This window comes from Coregonus clupeaformis, chromosome 25 (genome assembly GCF_020615455.1).
Source record: "Coregonus clupeaformis isolate EN_2021a chromosome 25, ASM2061545v1, whole genome shotgun sequence".
NCBI classification, from domain to species: Eukaryota; Metazoa; Chordata; class Actinopteri; order Salmoniformes; family Salmonidae; genus Coregonus; species Coregonus clupeaformis.
The window spans coordinates 11,333,040-11,351,315 of record NC_059216.1 but is presented as its reverse complement, the minus strand read 5'-3'; the positions used below and the strand labels follow the sequence as shown (position 1 = coordinate 11,351,315).

Genomic DNA, 18,276 nt, shown 5'->3' with positions numbered 1-18,276 from the left:
TCTCCTGCCGTTAACCCCTTTGTTGTTTTCCAGAGGATTGTGTGTCAGTGACACGAGGCTACTTCAATGGAGCAGCCTACATTGACTTGCAGAATTCAAGATACAGCAAGTACTACCTTTTAAAATTAGAGAATTACATTGATTTGACATTTAGCAAGTCTACCAAGTAAAATGTATGTTGGTTGGTGGTTCACTCATTACTGATTTTACATTGTCCTAGCTTACAATCCATAGAGAAACTGTTATGATTATACTTTTACATACAGTACATTTACTTAGCTCACACCATGTTCATCCTCCAAGCCCTCTCCAGTCCTGTCAGGGAAGGGAAGCACTAGCTCCTGACTTCCTACCTTTGTTGTTGTTACAGGACGTCCTGAAGCTTAGGCAAAGTCCACTCATTTTACCCAGAGGTCTTCACACTGACAAGCCATGGAGGACAAGCGCAACAAGAGGAGCCCCAAAGTGTCTCTCCCCCAGCCCCCTCCTCCCCCAGTCAACCCCCACAAGCTCTCAGTCCTCCCCTCCAGCAAGAGTGCCACATTCTCCCTTGGCCTCCCCCAACCCCCCTCCCCAAAAAACAGAGGCAAGCTCAAGAGGTCCATCGGAGCAGCAGGACAGTCCAAAGATGTGGTCGTAGCAGCTCCACCAAAGACCACAAGGTTTGGAACAGTCACAATGTCTAATTTTACAGGTCAGTCAAATTGGGATTGTATGAATGTTGTATTAGGGTACAGGTTTGACCAGCTTAATGTTAGCTAAACCCCTGTTTTCTGTTGGTTCCTGTTGTCTGGCTTCTTTACACCAGGCCTAATAAGGAGAAGGCCAGTGCTCCCCAGCCAGCAGGGCCCAGTCCTCTCCACTGCAGCACTCCTTCCTTACGGACATCTCTGATGTGAGAGAGATGGAGGGAGGCCTCCTCAACCTGCTCAATGACTTTATGGTAATCAATTATGTATCATTAAGGCAAAATGTTGGGAAATGTCAAAGGTAAAATATAGTAAACATGATTGACATTCTATAATCCAGATGCATGTTTAAATAAGGAAATATCCAATACAGTGTGTAACCATGCCTTAATGCATGTATGTGTATTATTTTTAAGAGGGGGTCTGCCACCAATATAATGAGATATGAGAGAGAGGCCTCATATGGAAACGCGCCCATGGCCTTTTGGAGTAAACCACATGTGACATCTGGACATTGAAAGATAAGGGTAGAGTGGCACTAAAATAAGTTAATCATTTGCCCTAAGGGGTGACTGTATATGCTATGTAACATTATTATGCATTTGTGTATAAAAGGGAGCTCTAAGCCAAAGAGAGACAGCCGTTCCATGGAGTGGCTCGGCTTTGTTACGCAAATAATAAAGTCTAATTTTTGGATTCACAAGCTCCAGTCTCTTGAGAGATATTTTTGAGTTGACTACTTTTGAGTCAAATATTTCCACGACATAATTGGCGAGCTTGCCAGGAGTTGAAAACAGAGACCAGAGACGGTGTACATCTGCAGTTGTGAAACGGCTTGGACGGACCATACAAACAAAAGCGGCCGCTTTTAAAAGGTAAGCCAAGTTCTTACTTATATAGTATAAAGTTTGTGTGGTTCGATCCGGGGTCCGGCATCAGCAGCAGAATACCAAGTAGGTCTCTCCAAATTTAAGAACCAGAAAATTAGAGACTGGGAGCTTTTGGATTTAAGAATACATGTCGATGTCACTCTGTTGTTCGTCTGAACCGTCTGTTCAATTCATTTGATTCATTTGATTCATCCTGCTGATCGCTTTGTCTGGGTCATTTCGGCACGGGCGGCTGTCCATCTGGTTGAGCGATCAGACAATAACATGTTAGAACGTCCTACAAATACCGCTCTAAACGTGTCGAGGAAGTGTATCGTTAATAGGCTGCTTAGGTAGGCAGAAATCCTGTGCAATACCGCTTATTTTCTGTGTCGAGGATGTGTATCAGAAAAAAAGGGCTGAATTTGCAGGTCGCTTAGGAAAGCGTAAGGTATAAGTCCAGGTGTGTCGAGGAAGTGTATCACCTAGGGGGCTAAATAAATAGATATCCTGTATAAAATCGTCTTTCTTGTGTCGGGGAAGTGAATCAGAAAGGGTCGATCAGGTAAAAAGATAGGTCATCCGGAGAAGGTGACGCCATAAATTGGAAGTTAACACCGGTCATCCTGAGTAGGTGAACGGGTTAAACAGTCACTAAGGCTTCAAAATATAGAGAATGTGTTAGATAGAGTTGGTCTGATCATCTCATGTGGATGAGTGGTTTGCTTGGGCTACTGTGAGTCATTCAACTGTCTGATTCATTTGGGCACAAGTGGCTGCTCATCTGTGTGAGTGAGAATAATAAGAAATCCTGCAAGTAAATAGCCTTTCTGTAAGGAAAGGAACTATATTTGAGGTCGTTTGAAGCTTCTGCCTGGTGGAGAAAGGGCATGCCCAATCTCGCATTAGGAAAAAGAAGAATATGGATGTGGATATACATTTACCAACTGAGTGGAAAATTCACATTACTAGGAGGGGTATGAGGAATCTGGTTGGAGGAACAGGTCACGTGTACCGGTGTGATCATATGACGTCTATGCATTGTATTTTGATCAATCTTTTAGGGTGTGTTTCTGAGATTATATTTGGAAACTTTAGAGGTGATGTAGTATTGTGACAAATTGACTACAGTTAAATAATAACTGCAATAGGGTTAACATTCCAAATTTGGGCCCTTTGATAGAATAAAATATTCCTGTAGGTTATACAAAAGTAATTAAGTGCGTTTGAGAACAACAGAGTCGCACTCTGAAGTTTGAATGATGAGATATAGAGGTGTGTATGATCATTATATATAAATTGGAATAATAAGCTTTTCTTGTATATGATATCTTGGAGTTTCGTACTACAATGCCTGTCATAGAATTTTGTAAGATCAGTGAATAGTGACCAGCCTATATGATTCTGGGAGGATTCTATGACTGAGGGGAAGGATTTGGGTAATTAGTTGTTGTTCCGCTGAGACTAGATTATGATTAACGGATTTGTGGTAATAAAGAATCATTAGAAACATGAATGGTTTGGTAGATGTGAATATATTAGAATAGAATGCATTTTATGGGAGTGTAATTTATTATGAGGGATAAAATAATAGGTGTTGATTTGCACACCCAAACACGTAGACGTATGTGGGGGATGGGAGACAGTACATAGAGCATGTGGTAGAATTAAGCATTATAATAAGCTATCTATTATTTCAGAAGCAGAGGTGATATAGTCAAGGAATTTTAGTATATTAGGGGGAAAATATAATTCATTTGGTTAGGTCATTAGATCTGTTTCCAAATCAATGAATGTGGGTTTGACTCGTTGACTGCTAAGTTGTTTACGTTGAGCGTGTGAGATCTGTGTCCTTCAAAGCTATTTTCTGATAAAGTGTGGTATGTGCCAGATACTAAAACTTCTGACCATTATCATTGGAATAAAGGAGGATTAACTTGTAATTTCAATAAAGCATAGATTCTGCATCGCTGATTAGAGTCTAGGTTTTCTAAGTATAGTTCAACTATGGTTGTGGGTTGTTTAGATTGACGGAACAGTCAGGATAAGACTGGATGATTTAGCAGCCTGCGTCTTTTCAGACTGAAGGACTCACTTATTCAACGGGAAAGAAGGAGGAGTGTCTATAGTCTAATCAGAAAGGACAGTTACATACATTTGAATAGCGGACTGGCAATTGCGATAGAGTTATGGCCATAATTTGAATTGTTTAGGTAGACTGGAATGAAAGTAAGGTCTTTTAATAATATGAATATAAATATGCTATTAGTTATTGTTGGGTTGTGAATAGACTTTACTAATGCCATGATCTAGTTCTCGGGTAAAAGAGAGTCGTACTTGCTTGACTGTATCGAGCTGAAAGAGATATTTGAAGCAAGTTTGAATAGTTGGATGGAAAACATTTATTTGACAAATTCTAATTGTTATTACTTTATTCTATTAGTGACACCAGTGATGTATGCGAATAGTTGGTGAATTCTAGAACGATAATTTATTTTCGTTACGTGAACCAGGGGATGCAAGGAGCTTTGGCTATTATGCTGAGGGAATAGCACCAATTTATAGTGGGTTCTAGATTTGTTGAATAAACAAACTTATATTTTAAACTAAAGTAATGCAATAGGCTACAATTATAACATTATCAGAAAAAGGCACTATACGCTCATCTGTGGTCCTCTGTAGCTCAGTCGGTAGAGCATGAGACTCTTAATCTCAGGGTAGTGGGTTCGATCCCCGGGATCACCCATACACAAAAATGTATGCACGCATGACGTAAGTCGCTTTGGATAAAATCGTCTGCTAAATGGCATATTATTATTATCTGGAAAAAGCAAATTTAAGACACAGAAGGACAATAAAAAACCCAGAAAAATAATGGATATTGAGGGGCCCAGAGAATCCTAAAGGGGAGGGTCAGCTAGTGGCAGTAACTATGCAGGCTGATGAAGAACCTATGCTAAAGGTTCAGGTGAAGAATAGAGGCACCCCAATGATGATAGATACTGAAGCAACTTACTCATGTGTAAATCCAAATGATGCCTCTCACTAACCCCATGTCAGGCAAAGATGCACAGACAATAGAATTTTCATGACAAACGCAGTTAATACATATGACAGTTCCAGTAGAATAAGAAGTAGGAAAAATATACGTGTACATATATTAGTGTCAGAACAAATTCCAGTTAATTTAGTAGAAAGAGATACACTGTGTAGAATGGGGGTCCAGATTAAATGCAGATCAGAGGGACTAATAATAGTTAAGGAAGGGGTATGTCCACAGAAGGTAATGGGGAAACCATCATCACATTAGTAAACTATTTTGGTAGAAGGGGGGCCACAGGCATGTGGGAAAGTACAACCAACGAGGCAAGGGATAGCATATTTGAGTTTTCGATGTCACGAAGCATGTTGGGGGTGATTGAGTGGGAAACAGTGCGGCTAAGGAAAAGCCTAGGGGTTTAAGTCTTATGGGATTTTATTTCGTTTTATGTAGGCTGAATTGTGGAATTCACCGGAGAAGGGAGCAGTCACAAGTGATGTTCTTGAGGGTTGTCGGAAAGGAGGGATCAGGAGATGTGGCAAGAGAGTGAGAATTTCGAATTTAGATTGTGTGGACTGATTAAGAGGTATCGAAATGGAAACTAACTAAATGTGTACTTTTTCTTCCAGGAAAAAGGGGGGAGTGATTCTCTTTTCTTTGAAATATTTTCTGAGACTATACAGTGGGGAAAAAAGTATTTAGTCAGCCACCAATTGTGCAAGTTCTCCCACTAAAAAGATGAGAGAGGCCTGTAATTTTCATCATAGGTACACGTCAAATATGACGGACAAATTGAGAAAAAAAATTCCAGAAATTCACATTGTAGGATTTTTAATGAATTTATTTGCAAATTATGGTGGAAAATAAGTATTTGGTCACCTACAAACAAGCAAGATTTCTGACTCTCACAGACCTGTAACTTCTTCTTTAAGGGGCTCCTCTGTCCTCGACTCGTTACCTTTATTAATGGCACCTGTTTGAACTTGTTATCAGTATAAAAGACACCTGTCCACAACCACAAACAGTCACACTCCAAACTCCACTATGGCCAAGACCAAAGAGCTGTCAAAGGACACCAGAAACAAAATTGTAGACCTGCACCAGGCTGGGAAGACTGAATCTGCAATAGGTAAGCAGCTTGGTTTGAAGAAATCAACTGTGGGAGCAATTATTAGGAAATGGAAGACATACAAGACCACTGATAATCTCCCTCGATCTGGGGCTCCACGCAAGATCTCACCCCGTGGGGTCAAAATTATCACAAGAACGGTGAGCAAAAATCCCAGAACCACATGGGGGGACCTAGTGAATGACCTGCAGAGAGCTGGGACCAAAGTAACAAAGCCTACCATCAGTAACACACTACGCCGCCAGGGACTCAAATTCTGCAGTGCCAGACGTGTCCCCCTGCTTAAGCCAGTACATGTCCAGGCCCATCTGAAGTTTGCTAGAGTGCATTTGGATGATCCAGAAGAGGATTGGGAGAATGTCATATGGTCAGATGAAACCAAAATAGAACTTTTTGGTAAAAACTCAACTCGTCGTGTTTGGAGGACAAAGAATGCTGAGTTGCATCCAAAGAACACCATACCTACTGTGAAGCATGGGGGTGGAAACATCATGCTTTGGGGCTGTTTTTCTGCAAAGGGACCAGGACGACTGATCCGTGTAAAGGAAAGAATGAATGGGGCCATGTATCGTGAGATTTTGAGTGAAAACCTCCTTCCATCAGCAAGGGCATTGAAGATGAAACGTGGCTGGGTCTTTCAGCATGACAATGATCCCAAACACACCGCCCGGGCAACGAAGGAGTGACTTCGTAAGAAGCATTTCAAGGTCCTGGAGTGGCCTAGCCAGTCTCCAGATCTCAACCCCATAGAAAATCTTTGGAGGGAGTTGAAAGTCCGTGTTGCCCAGCAACAGCCCCAAAACATCACTGCTCTAGAGGAGATCTGCATGGAGGAATGGGCCAAAATACCAGCAACAGTGTGTGAAAACCTTACAGAAAACGTTTGACCTGTGTCATTGCCAACAAAGGGTATATAACAAAGTATTGAGAAACTTTTGTTATTGACCAAATACTTATTTTCCACCATAATTTGCAAATAAATTCATTAAAAATCCTACAATGTGATTTTCTGGATTTTTCTTTCTCATTTTGTCTGTCATAGTTGACGTGTACCTATGATGAAAATTACAGGCCTCTCTCATCTTTTTAAGTGGGAGAACTTGCACAATTGGTGGCTGACGAGCTAAACCACTTCTATGCTCGCTTCGAGGCAAGCAACACTGAAGCATGCATGAGAGCACCAGCTGTTCCGGACGACTATGTGATCACGCTCTCCGTAGCCGATGTGAGTAAGACTTTTAAGCAAGTCAACATTCACAAGGCCGCTGGGCCAGACGGATTACCAGGGCGTGTACTCCGAGCATGTGCTGACCAACTGGCAAGTGTCTTCACTGACATTTTCAACATGTCCCTGACCGAGTCTGTAATACCAACATGTTTCAAGCAGACCACCATAGTCCCCGTGCCCAAGAACTCTAAGATAACCTGCCTAAATGACTACCGACCCGTGGCACTGACGTCTGTAGCCATGAAGTGCTTTGAAAGACTGGTCATGGCTCACATCAACAGCATAATCCCAGAAACCCTAGACCCACTCCAATTTGCATACCGCCCCAACAGATCCACAGATGATGCAATCTCTATCGCACTCCACACTGCCCTTTCCCACCTGGACAAGAGGAACACCTACGTGAGAATGCTATTCATTGACTACAGCTCAGCATTCAACACCATAGTGCCCTCTAAGCTCATCACTAAGCTAAGGATCCTGGGACTAAACACCTCCCTCTGCAACTGGATCCTGGACTTCCTGACGGGCCGCCCCCAGGTGGTAAGGGTAGGTAACAACACATCTGCCACACTGATCCTCAACACGGGGGCCCCTCAGGGTGCGTGCTCAGTCCCCTCCTGTACTCTCTGTTCACCCATGACTGCATGGCCAGGCACGACTCCAACACCATCATTAAGTTTGCCGACGACACAACAGTGGTAGGCCTGATCACCGACAACGATGAGACAGCCTATAGGGAGGAGGTCAGAGATCTGGCCGTGTGGTGCCAGGACAACAACCTCTCCCTCAACGTGACCAAGACAAAGGAGATGATTGTGGACTACAGGAAAAAAAAGAGGACTGAGCACGCCCCATTCTCATCGACGGGGCTGTAGTGGAACAGGTTGGAGAGCTTCAAGTTCCTTGGTGTCCACATCACCAACGAACTATCATGGTCCAAGCACACCAAGACAGTCGTGAAGAGGGCACGACAAAGCCTATTCCCCCTCAGGAGACTAAAAAGATTTGGCATGGGTCCTCAGATCCTCAAAAAAATTCTACAGCTGCACCATCGAGAGCATCCTGACTGGTTGCATCACCGCCTGGTATGGCAACTGCTTGGCCTCTGACCGCAAGGCACTACAGAGGGTAGTGCGTACGGCCCAGTACATCACTGGGGCAAAGCTCCCTGCCATCCAAGACCTCTATACCAGGCGGTGTCAGAGGAAGGCCCTCAAAATTGTCAAAGACTCCAGCCACCCTAGTCATAGACTGTTCTCTCTGCTACCGCACGGCAAGCGGTACCGGAGTGCCAAGTCTAGGTCCAAAAGACTTCTCAACAGCTTCTACCCACAAGCCATAAGACTCCTGAACAGCTAATCATGGCTACCCGGACTATTTGCACTGCCCCCCCCACCCCATCCTTTTTACGCTGCTGCTACTCTGTTAAGTATTTATGCATAGTCACTTTAACTCTACCCACATGTACATATTACCTCAACTACCTCAACTAGCCGGTGCCCCCGCACATTGACTCTGCACCGTTACCCCCCTGTATATATAGCCTCCCTACTGTCACTTTATTTTACTTCTGCTCTTTGTTTTTCTCAACACTTTTTTTTTTTGTTGTTGTCTTATTCTTACTTTTTTTGTTTAAAATAAACGCACTGTTGGTTAAGGGCTGTAAGTAAGCATTTCACTGTAATGTCTGCACTTGTTGTATTCGGCGCATGTGACCAATAAAATTTGATTTGATTTGATTTGATTTGATTTGATTTGATTTGACTAAATACTTTTTTCCCCCACTGTAAATAAGGCCTGGCCATTCTTTGTTTGTTTATTGTTTTACTATATGGTGTTCGAATAACCACAAACAAACCACTTAGTATGAAATGTTAGCTGTATAGGATTTGTATTTGTATTTTGGGTTTTTTGACGGGATGGAAGTGAAATATCTTAAAGGGGCATACACATGTAATTTGGGTTTTTATTTATTCAGGGATAAGTAAATGTGTGTGATTTATTTTGAAAAGAGCTGTACTAAGGACTTACTGTATACTTGGGATACAACATTTATGAAATGTCTTGATGGTTGTTAATGAGTAGTATACTATTGGATGAAACAATTCATTGAATGATTTCAATGACCTCTGAAATCTGTCCTGGCTTTATAGTGTGACCTGATCACCCGCACTGTAAATTCTAGAGACATGCTGAATTAGGGGGTTAGATATAATAAGGATAATTGTGAAGAAGTTTATAAGTTGGAAAAAATCCTATATACACTGCTCAAAAAAATAAAGGGAACACTAAAATAACACATCCTAGATCTGAATGAATGAAATAATCTTATGAAATACTTTTTTCTTTATATAGTTGAATGTGCTGACAACAAAATCACACAAAAATTATCAATGGAAATCAAATGTATCAACTCATGGAGGTCTGGATTTGGAGTCACCCTCAAAATTAAAGTGGAAAACCACACTACAGGCTGATCCAACTTTGATGTAATGTCCTTAAAACAAGTAAAAATTAGTCTCAGTAGTGTGTGTGGCCTCCACGTGCCTGTATGACCTCCCTACAACGCCTGGGCATGCTCCTGATGAGGTGGCGGATGGTCTTCTGAGGGATCTCCTCCCAGACCTGGACTAAAGCATCCGCCAACTCCTGGACAGTCTGTGGTGCAACGTGGCGTTGGTGGATGGAGCGAGACATGATGTCCCAGATGTGCTCAATTGGATTCAGGTCTGGGGAACGGGCGGGCCAGTCCATAGCATCAATGCCTTCCTCTTGCAGGAACTGCTGACACACTCCAGCCACATGAGGTCTAGCATTGTCTTGCATTAGGAGGAACCCAGGGCCAACCGCACCAGCATATGGTCTCACAAGGGGTCTGAGGATCTCATCTCGGTACCTAATGGCAGTCAGGCTACCTCTGGCGAGCACATGGAGGGCTGTGCGGCCCCCAAAGAAATGCCACCCCACACCATGACTGACCCACCGCCAAACCGGTCATGCTGGAGGATGTTGCAGGCAGCAGAACGTTCTCCACGGCGTCTCCAGACTCTGTCACGTCTGTCACATGTGCTCAGTGTGAACCTGCTTTCATCTGTGAAGAGCACAGGGCGCCAGTGGCGAATTTGCCAATCTTGGTGTTCTCTAGCAAATGCCAAACGTCCTGCACGGTGTTGGGCTGTAAGCACAACCCCCACCTGTGGACGTCGGGCCCTCATACCACCCTCATGGAGTCTGTTTCTGACCGTTTGAGCAGACACATGCACATTTGTGGCCTGCTGGAGGTCATTTTGCAGGGCACTGGCAGTGCTCCTCCTGCTCCTCCTTGCACAAAGGCGAAGATAGCAGTCCCGCTGCTGGGTTGTTGCCCTCCTACGGCCTCCTCCATGTCTCCTGATGTACTGGCCTGTCTCCTGGTAGCGCCTCCATGCTCTGGACACTACGCTGACAGACACAGCAAACCTTCTTGCCAAAGCTCGCATTGATGTGCCATCCTGGATGAGCTGCACTACCTGAGCCACTTGTGTGGGTTGTAGACTCCGTCTCATGCTACCACTAGAGTGAAAGCACCGCCAGCATTCAAACGTGACCAAAACATCAGCCAGGAAGCATAGGAACTGAGAAGTGGTCTGTGGTGACCACCTGCAAAACCAGTCCTTTATTGGGGGTGTCTTGCTAATTGCCTATAATTTCCACCTGTTGTCTATTCCATTTGCACAACAGCATGTGAAATGTATTGTCAATCAGTGTTGCTTCCTAAGTGGACAGTTTGATTTCACAGAAGTGTGATTGACTTGGAGTTACATTGTGTTGTTTAAGTGTTTCCTTTATTTTTTTGAGCAGTGTATATATTAGTCCAAACAGGACAAGGATGAAGTGAGAGAGTTAGTCCTGAAGGAGAGGTATTCCTTGAATAGTGTTATGGGATACAGTTAAGTAAAGATATGCTCAAAGGTTGTCATTTTAAGTTTAGTTATTATTTTTTGTTTGATAGGCAATATTGTTGTTGTTTTGGTTTTTGAACACATGAATCACGATGTGATGCATGTGTCCAAGGGGGGAAGTTGGGCTTACAGAGGTTTTAATGGGGCTTACAGAGGTTTTAATGTTTTATAATGGTTTTGTGGGGAAATATGCAAGGTGCATTAAGGATATGAGCAGTAGTAATAATGTGTTATGGGTTAGGTTAAATCTTTTTTGTTTTTGTGATAGGAGGCATGGTGTAGGGGAGGTCTGTCTATGAAATAAGTGGACTACAACAAACTGGAAGCAGGTGCTTCATAATCTCAAGGCTTCTCCTGATGGATGAGAGGACATAAGTAGCATACTGTGTCTCACCTAACCTAACAATGTTCTTAAGATTTTATTTTCATGGGTGAAGATAACTCTGCCCAACTGAGTAGGAGAATCTGAGCATTTTCTGCGCCCTGGAGACTATGTGATGGCAAAAGACTACAGAAGAAAGAGCTGGAAAGACCCTATGTGGAGGGGCCTGTACCAAGTGTTGTTGGCTACCTTAATGATGGTAAAAGTGGTGGAGACAGATACTTAGATCCATGTTTCCCACTATAGGAGTGTTCCAACCTCAGCCATTGGGTAGTATTGTTGTCTTTTGTTTGTGTCTGTGCTTGTGTGTCTTTGCAGCAGTAACTCTGAGCTTCCCTATGGGTAGGCTGATAGAAGGACACTCTTCGCAGACCGATGTCGATAGATTGAGAGGGACTCTGGCTGATCCGGAGACCCTAGTGATGGAAGACGGTTAACAGCTACAGTGACCATACATCGTTGTCCAGGTTACACCAACGGCGGTACGGATAGAGGGGAGCGCGATCGGGTATCATCTGAACCATTGTACCAGAGTGAGGGAACTGATGACTAAGAGACCACCGAGACTTTCAAGACCTCCCAAGACCTTCCAGACCGCCGAGAGATTCCAGACCACCGAGAGATTCCAGACCTCCAAGACACACCAGATATCCTCATCATTGATTTCTCTGTACTTGACTAGTTCCCTGAGAATAAGGGGAATGGGTTACTGATAATAGTAAAGAGTAGAAGAACAAGACATAGAAGGGATATAGACAGGATTAAAATGTATATTCTTGCACAGGCAGGAACCATAACTAAAATACAGGAAGGGATCACTATTAAAATACAAGGGTTAAAATATTATTGGTGTGTGAGGAACCAGCACAAAGAGTATGGGGAAGTCACATGGGGTAGTGTGACCTTAAGATAATGAAAGAAAGAGACAGGTGAATCATAGACATAAGGAGAACAGTCCAAGACTTAGATAAACAATTTGATGTAGTATTTAGTGTTAGATTTCCAGGGGGAAGTGTTATTGGAGTAGTTATTCCTTGGGAAAGTGCACTAAATCCTGTACATGTCAGAGCCATACCAAATACAGAAGAAAGGGAATTGAAGGAGCCGTTAAACAATGATTGGTATAGATGAGTACAATATGTTGCATTAAAATAAAATAAAATAAAATAGTCTAATATGCACCACATCTCCATTTAAAGAATTAACAGTAGTTCAAAATCTTCACAGTTACCAAAATAACTGGAACTGGAAAATATAGGAATGTTACAGTATCAATCAATCAATCAATTTTATTTTATATAGCCCTTCTTACATCAGCTAATATCTCGAAGTGCTGTACAGAAACCCAGCCTAAAACCCCAAACAGCTAGTAATGCAGGTGTAGAAGCACGGTGGCTAGGAAAAACTCCCTAGAAAGGCGAAAACCTAGGAAGAAACCTAGAGAGGAACCAGGCTATGAGGGTGGCCAGTCCTCTTCTGGCTGTGCCGGGTGAAGATTATAACAGAACCATGCCAAGATGTTCAAAAATGTTCATAAGTGACAAGCATGGTCAAATAATAATCAGGAATAAATCTCAGTTGGCTTTTCATAGCCGATCATTAAGAGTTGAAAACAGCAGGTCTGGGACAGGTAGGGGGTTCCATAACCGCAGGCAGAACAGTTGAAACTGGAATAGCAGCAAGGCCAGGCGGACTGGGGACAGCAAGGAGTCACCACGGCCGGTAGTCCCGACGTATGGTCCTAGGGCTCAGGTCTCTCAGTTGGCTTTTCATAGCCGATCATTAAGAGTTGAAAACAGCAGGTCTGGGACAGGTAGGGTTTCGTAACCGCAGGCAGAACAGTTGAAACTGGAATAGCAGCAAGGCCAGGCGGACTGGGGACAGCAAGGTGTCATCATGCCCGGTAGTCCTGACGTATGGTCCTAGGGCTCAGGTTCTCAGAGAGAAAGAGAAACGAGAGAATTAGAGAGAGCATACTTAAATTCACACAGGACACTGGATAAGACAGGAGAAGTACTCCAGGTATAACCAACTAACCCCAGCCCCCGACACATAAACTACTGCAGCATAAATACTGGAGGCTGAGACAGGAGCGGTCCGAGACACTGTGGCCCCATCCGAAGAAACCCCCGGACAGGGCCAAACAGGAAGGATATAACCCCACCCACTCTGCCAAAGCACAGCCCCCGCACCACTAGAGGGATATCCTCAACCACCAACTTACAATCCTGAGACAAGGCCGAGTATAGCCCACAGAGGTCTCCACCACAGCACAAACCAAGGGGGGGCGCCAACCCAGACAGGAAGATCACGTCAGTAACTCAACCCACTCAAGTGACGCACCCCCTCCCAGGGACGGCATGAAAGAGCACCAGCAAGCCAGTGACTCAGCCCCTGCAACAGGGTTAGAGGCAGAGAACCCCAGTGGAGAGGGAACCGGCCCGGCAGAGACAGCAAGGGCTGTTCGTTGCTCCAGAGCCTTTCCGTTCACCTTCACACTCCTGGGCCAGACTACACTCAATCATATGACCTACTGAAGAGATAAGTCTTCAGTAAAGACTTAAAGGTTGAGACCGAGTCTGCGTCTCTCACATGCGTAGGCAGACTGTTCCATAAAAATGGAGATCTATAGGAGAAAGCCCTGCCTCCCGCTGTTTGCTTAGAAATTCTAGGGACAATTAGGAGGCCTGCGTCTTGTGACCGTAGCGTACGTATTGGTATGTACGGCAGGACCAACTCGGAAAGATAGGTAGGAGCAAGCCCATGTAACGCTTTATAGGTTAACAGTAAAACCTTGAAATCAGCCCTTGCCTTAACAGGAAGCCAGTGTAGGGAAGCTAGCACTGGAGTAATATGATCAAATTTCTTGGTTCTAGTCAGGATTCTAGCAGCCGTATTTAGCACTAACTGAAGTTTATTTAGTGCTTTATCCGGGTAGCCGGAAAATAGAGCATTGCAGTAGTCTAACCTAGAAGTAACAAATGTAAAACAATTGGGTTATATAATTTGGGAGAATTCAAGGTAGAATGTGAAACTAGGGGGTGTTTAAACAGATAGCCTTTGGAATACAGGGACCCCTCAAAGAAAAATCTATCAGGCATTAGATAGAAATGGGTATTAAGAATGAGTGATGAAACATAATGATTTGTCATGTAAACAATGTTAATAGGGATGTTTTGGATTGGAAATTAACTCAACTAAACTGTTATGATCTGTCCTTTCCTGAGGTTACTACGGGTGGTGTCGTAATGCATAGCAGAGATAATTCGGTCCAGAACGGTGTAAACCTCAATAAAAACCAAAAACCCTCTACCCGGCTGAAGAGGAACAATAAAGGCGGTGAAGACGTTCCTGTCCGACACCACCTCTGCCAGGAGACCTGAATCCAGCATCAAATCAAAGCAATCAATTGCCTTCTCTTTTGTGCCTTTTCTCTCAAGAATGTGACAGGAGACCATGTGGAGTGAGCAGGAAGAGAGAGGTCTATGCCAATGCAACATTCTTCGTAGTTTGGGTATACTGGTTGGCAAATGGACAAAACAGAATGGGGGTAGAGGTGAGGTGGTTCAGGTGTGACATTGGAATGGGGACATTGCCATGGGCAATCCAAGATGAACTATGATGCTATCTGAAGAACATAATGAAGACGCCAGAAGATTGAGTGCCGGTAGAGGAAGGAAGTGTTAGTTGAGGTAGTATGTTGATTAAGGAGGTATTATACACTGCTAAATTTATAGTAATTTAGACTAGGAATGCATTAAGATACTGATCTGTTGTAATTCTCATTATGAGATAGTTAATGCTAGAATTGTGATAATATAAATATACATTCTGCCAGTGTCAATATGTGCCAAGGTGAGAGTTTTAACTTTGAATGATGGAACCAAGGTGACTTTGTCATTCTAAAGTTGTTTTGGGTAATTCATTTGATTATGATTATAAATTATAAGTGGACTGATTGATCTGAATAAGTTATTAATATTAATGCCTAGTGATGTTGACATTGCAATTAATGGATTAGATATTGATATTGATTATTTTGATTGTTATAATACTTGTGATATGGGTGAAAAAGGTTATGTAAGCTAAAGATATTGACACCATTCTTAGCATGTCCTAGATATTATTGTTAAGACAAAGTTGCATATTTTAATGTGTTAGGATACTAACAGATATATGGGAAATGCTATAACTAAACAAAAGTGGGGAGCAATGTTTATAAAGAAATACATCCAGTTCAGGGAGCTCCAGGACAGTATGTAAATGAATATGGGAAATTTTGTAAATGTTAAGGGAGGACCAATGGACTGTCCATTTGGGAATCCTGAATGTTTTTATTAAGTTGTTCCTGGGGGTGGATGGGCCTGCCATGGTTACAAAGCCCAATAGAAAAATGTGGAGGTTAATTTAGAGGAAAACCTTCCAGACTTGTATCCAATACCTGACTGGGCTCTGGGTCCTCATCAGGATGGGTCAAACAATGAGGAATATATATTGGTTTAAATATATGCATAAAAAAAGTAACCACATATGGCAAGGCTAAGAATAAGTAAATGCACAGGCTTACATTCATTTTAAAGTAAATCTTTGTATTATTGGGACATTGTTGGAATGTCCCAAAGGGGGGATTATATGGTAATAAATTATGTATCATTAAGGCAAAATGTTGGGAAATGTCAAAGGTAAAATATAGTAAACATGATTGACATTCTATAATCCAGATGCATGTTTAAATAAGGAAATAGACAATACAGTGTGTAACCATGCCTTAATGTATGTATGTGTATTATTTTTAAGAGGGGGTCTGTCACCAATATAATGAGATATGAGAGAGAGGCCTCATATGGAAAAGTGCCCATGGCCTTTTGGAGTAAACCACATGTGACATCTGGACGTTGAAAGATAAGGGTAGAGTGGCACTAAAATAAGTTAATCATTTGCCCTAAGGGGAGTGACTGTATATGCTATGTAACATGATTATGCATTTGTGTATAAAAGGGAGCTCTAAGCCAAAGAGAGACAGCCGTTCCATGGAGTGGCTCGGCTTTGTTACGCAAATAATAAAGTCTAATTTTTGGATTCACAAGCTCCAGTCTCTTGAGAGATATTTTTGAGTTGACTACTTTTGAGTCAAATATTTCTACGACAACTTCCACTCCGTAAATTGCAAGCTTTTGGTAAGATGACCATGGACAACCCTGTGAATACTGAGACTCAGTGGAAATGTGGCCATTTGTTTTACATTATGCCATAGTGCAATGGTTACATAGGAAGTTATGTATTTTAGACAGGTATGTAAAGGTGTGAATAACCCTTGCTGTGTCCTCTCAGGGAAGGTGTGCTCCTTTGAGCAACTGGAGCACGTGTGTGAGATGCAAGAGAAACTTGCACGGCTACACTTCAGTCTGGACAGCCATGTTTAGGAGTTGTCAGAGGACCAGCGGAAGTGTGCCTCCGACCACAACCTGGAGCACCTGCTCTGCAACGTAAGCGCCTAACCTAACACTCTACAATACTCAATGATTTACTCACACTGTAGTACACAGCTCACCACATTTCTGTCCTTACCCAGATCATAGCCATGTTGAACCACACTGTAGTCAAGGGCAATGGTTATTTACACACTGTCTGTAAATAAGCAGAATGTGGTTATTCCCACACATTAATGTTTACATCCTAAGCAGATGCTCTTGAATAAATATAAAATATCCAGCACGTCTTTTGGACAACACCCAGTCCAAAAATTTGATAATGCATGCTTTTCACATCCTATCCACGCACACAGTAGTTGGCTGTGGAGAGGCAGCAGACACTGACAAACCAGACAGTTTGACCTCAGGCCCAACATGTGAAATGTGTCCATTGTTAGGTTGATTTCTCGCATCCACTGCTTTGGTGTGGAATGTGTGAGTGTACAGTATGTGTATGTGTGAGTGTGAGAATATGTGTGAGTGTAGTGTGAAAGCCCTTCAGCTCATTAGAGATATGGGTGCCAAGAATACTCTGTAGCCATAGCAGCAGGCAATAATGTAGCAGCAAAACAGATGGGCTGTGAAATGAATTTTCCACGGTGTAGATTAGCTAGAATAATTTACAAATTTGGGTTTATCTAGGGCTTACTAACAGTGAAACAATGATTGATGTGGTGAGATGTCGAATATTGATGTAACATTCTGTAGGCTATTGTTCTGTAAACCTATACTTCCATCTAATGATTTTTTACTCTGATTACCCCAACATGGCACTACATAATCTGATTATGTTCTTAATTTCCGCCTTCAGATGGAAGAACTCAGCAGCTCAATGTATCCTTTTCTAAATGTTGTCTCGCAATCTTTGGAATTCACCTGACACACCAGGGATAACACTGGCTTTGAATCATCTATATTTAGCTTGAATCCTTAATGTGCCAGTGTTGGATCTTTAATGTATTTGTGTCCAGACAAAAACTACACCAAGCTGAAAACCAGGACCAGCCCAAGACATCTGGACCTTGACGAGGGAGATTAGAATGACAGATCGCTCATCATCCCATGACGACGAGGAAAGGTTGCCATGATATTGATCCAACTGGCTTATCACCAAAACTGGTCCACATAGAGCCCCTGGTTAGATAATGGTTTGTATATGATTGATTGATTCAATCAGGTGTCAAGCACATCATCTGTGATCTAGAGACAAATACTCCACATTCATAGCACAAGTTCTGCTTATTTTAGTTATTGCACTGTACTGTAGTCCATGTCTTTTGTGAAGGAATATTGAGTCCACCACATGCAGAACTTTTCAAAACTAATGACAGATTAATTATCTTATGAGTATATCATATACTCATTTATAAGATAATTAATGTGTTATTAGTTTTGAAAAGTTCTGCATGTGGTGTGTGAGACCAGAGACTAACTTTCTTTGGTTCATCAAAAGTGTAAGATAAGACACCTTTGTTTTACTTCACCTTGCCAAGCCTAGCTATTTTTCCAATATGGCCTGGACCT

General features: G+C 42.6%; 1 pseudogene; it reads left to right on the top strand.

Moving 5' to 3' along the window:
- Nucleotides 1-432: 432 nt before the first annotated feature.
- On the top strand, nt 433-17,778 carry LOC121539742 (annotated as a pseudogene).
- The last annotated feature ends 498 nt before the right edge of the window (nt 17,779-18,276 follow it).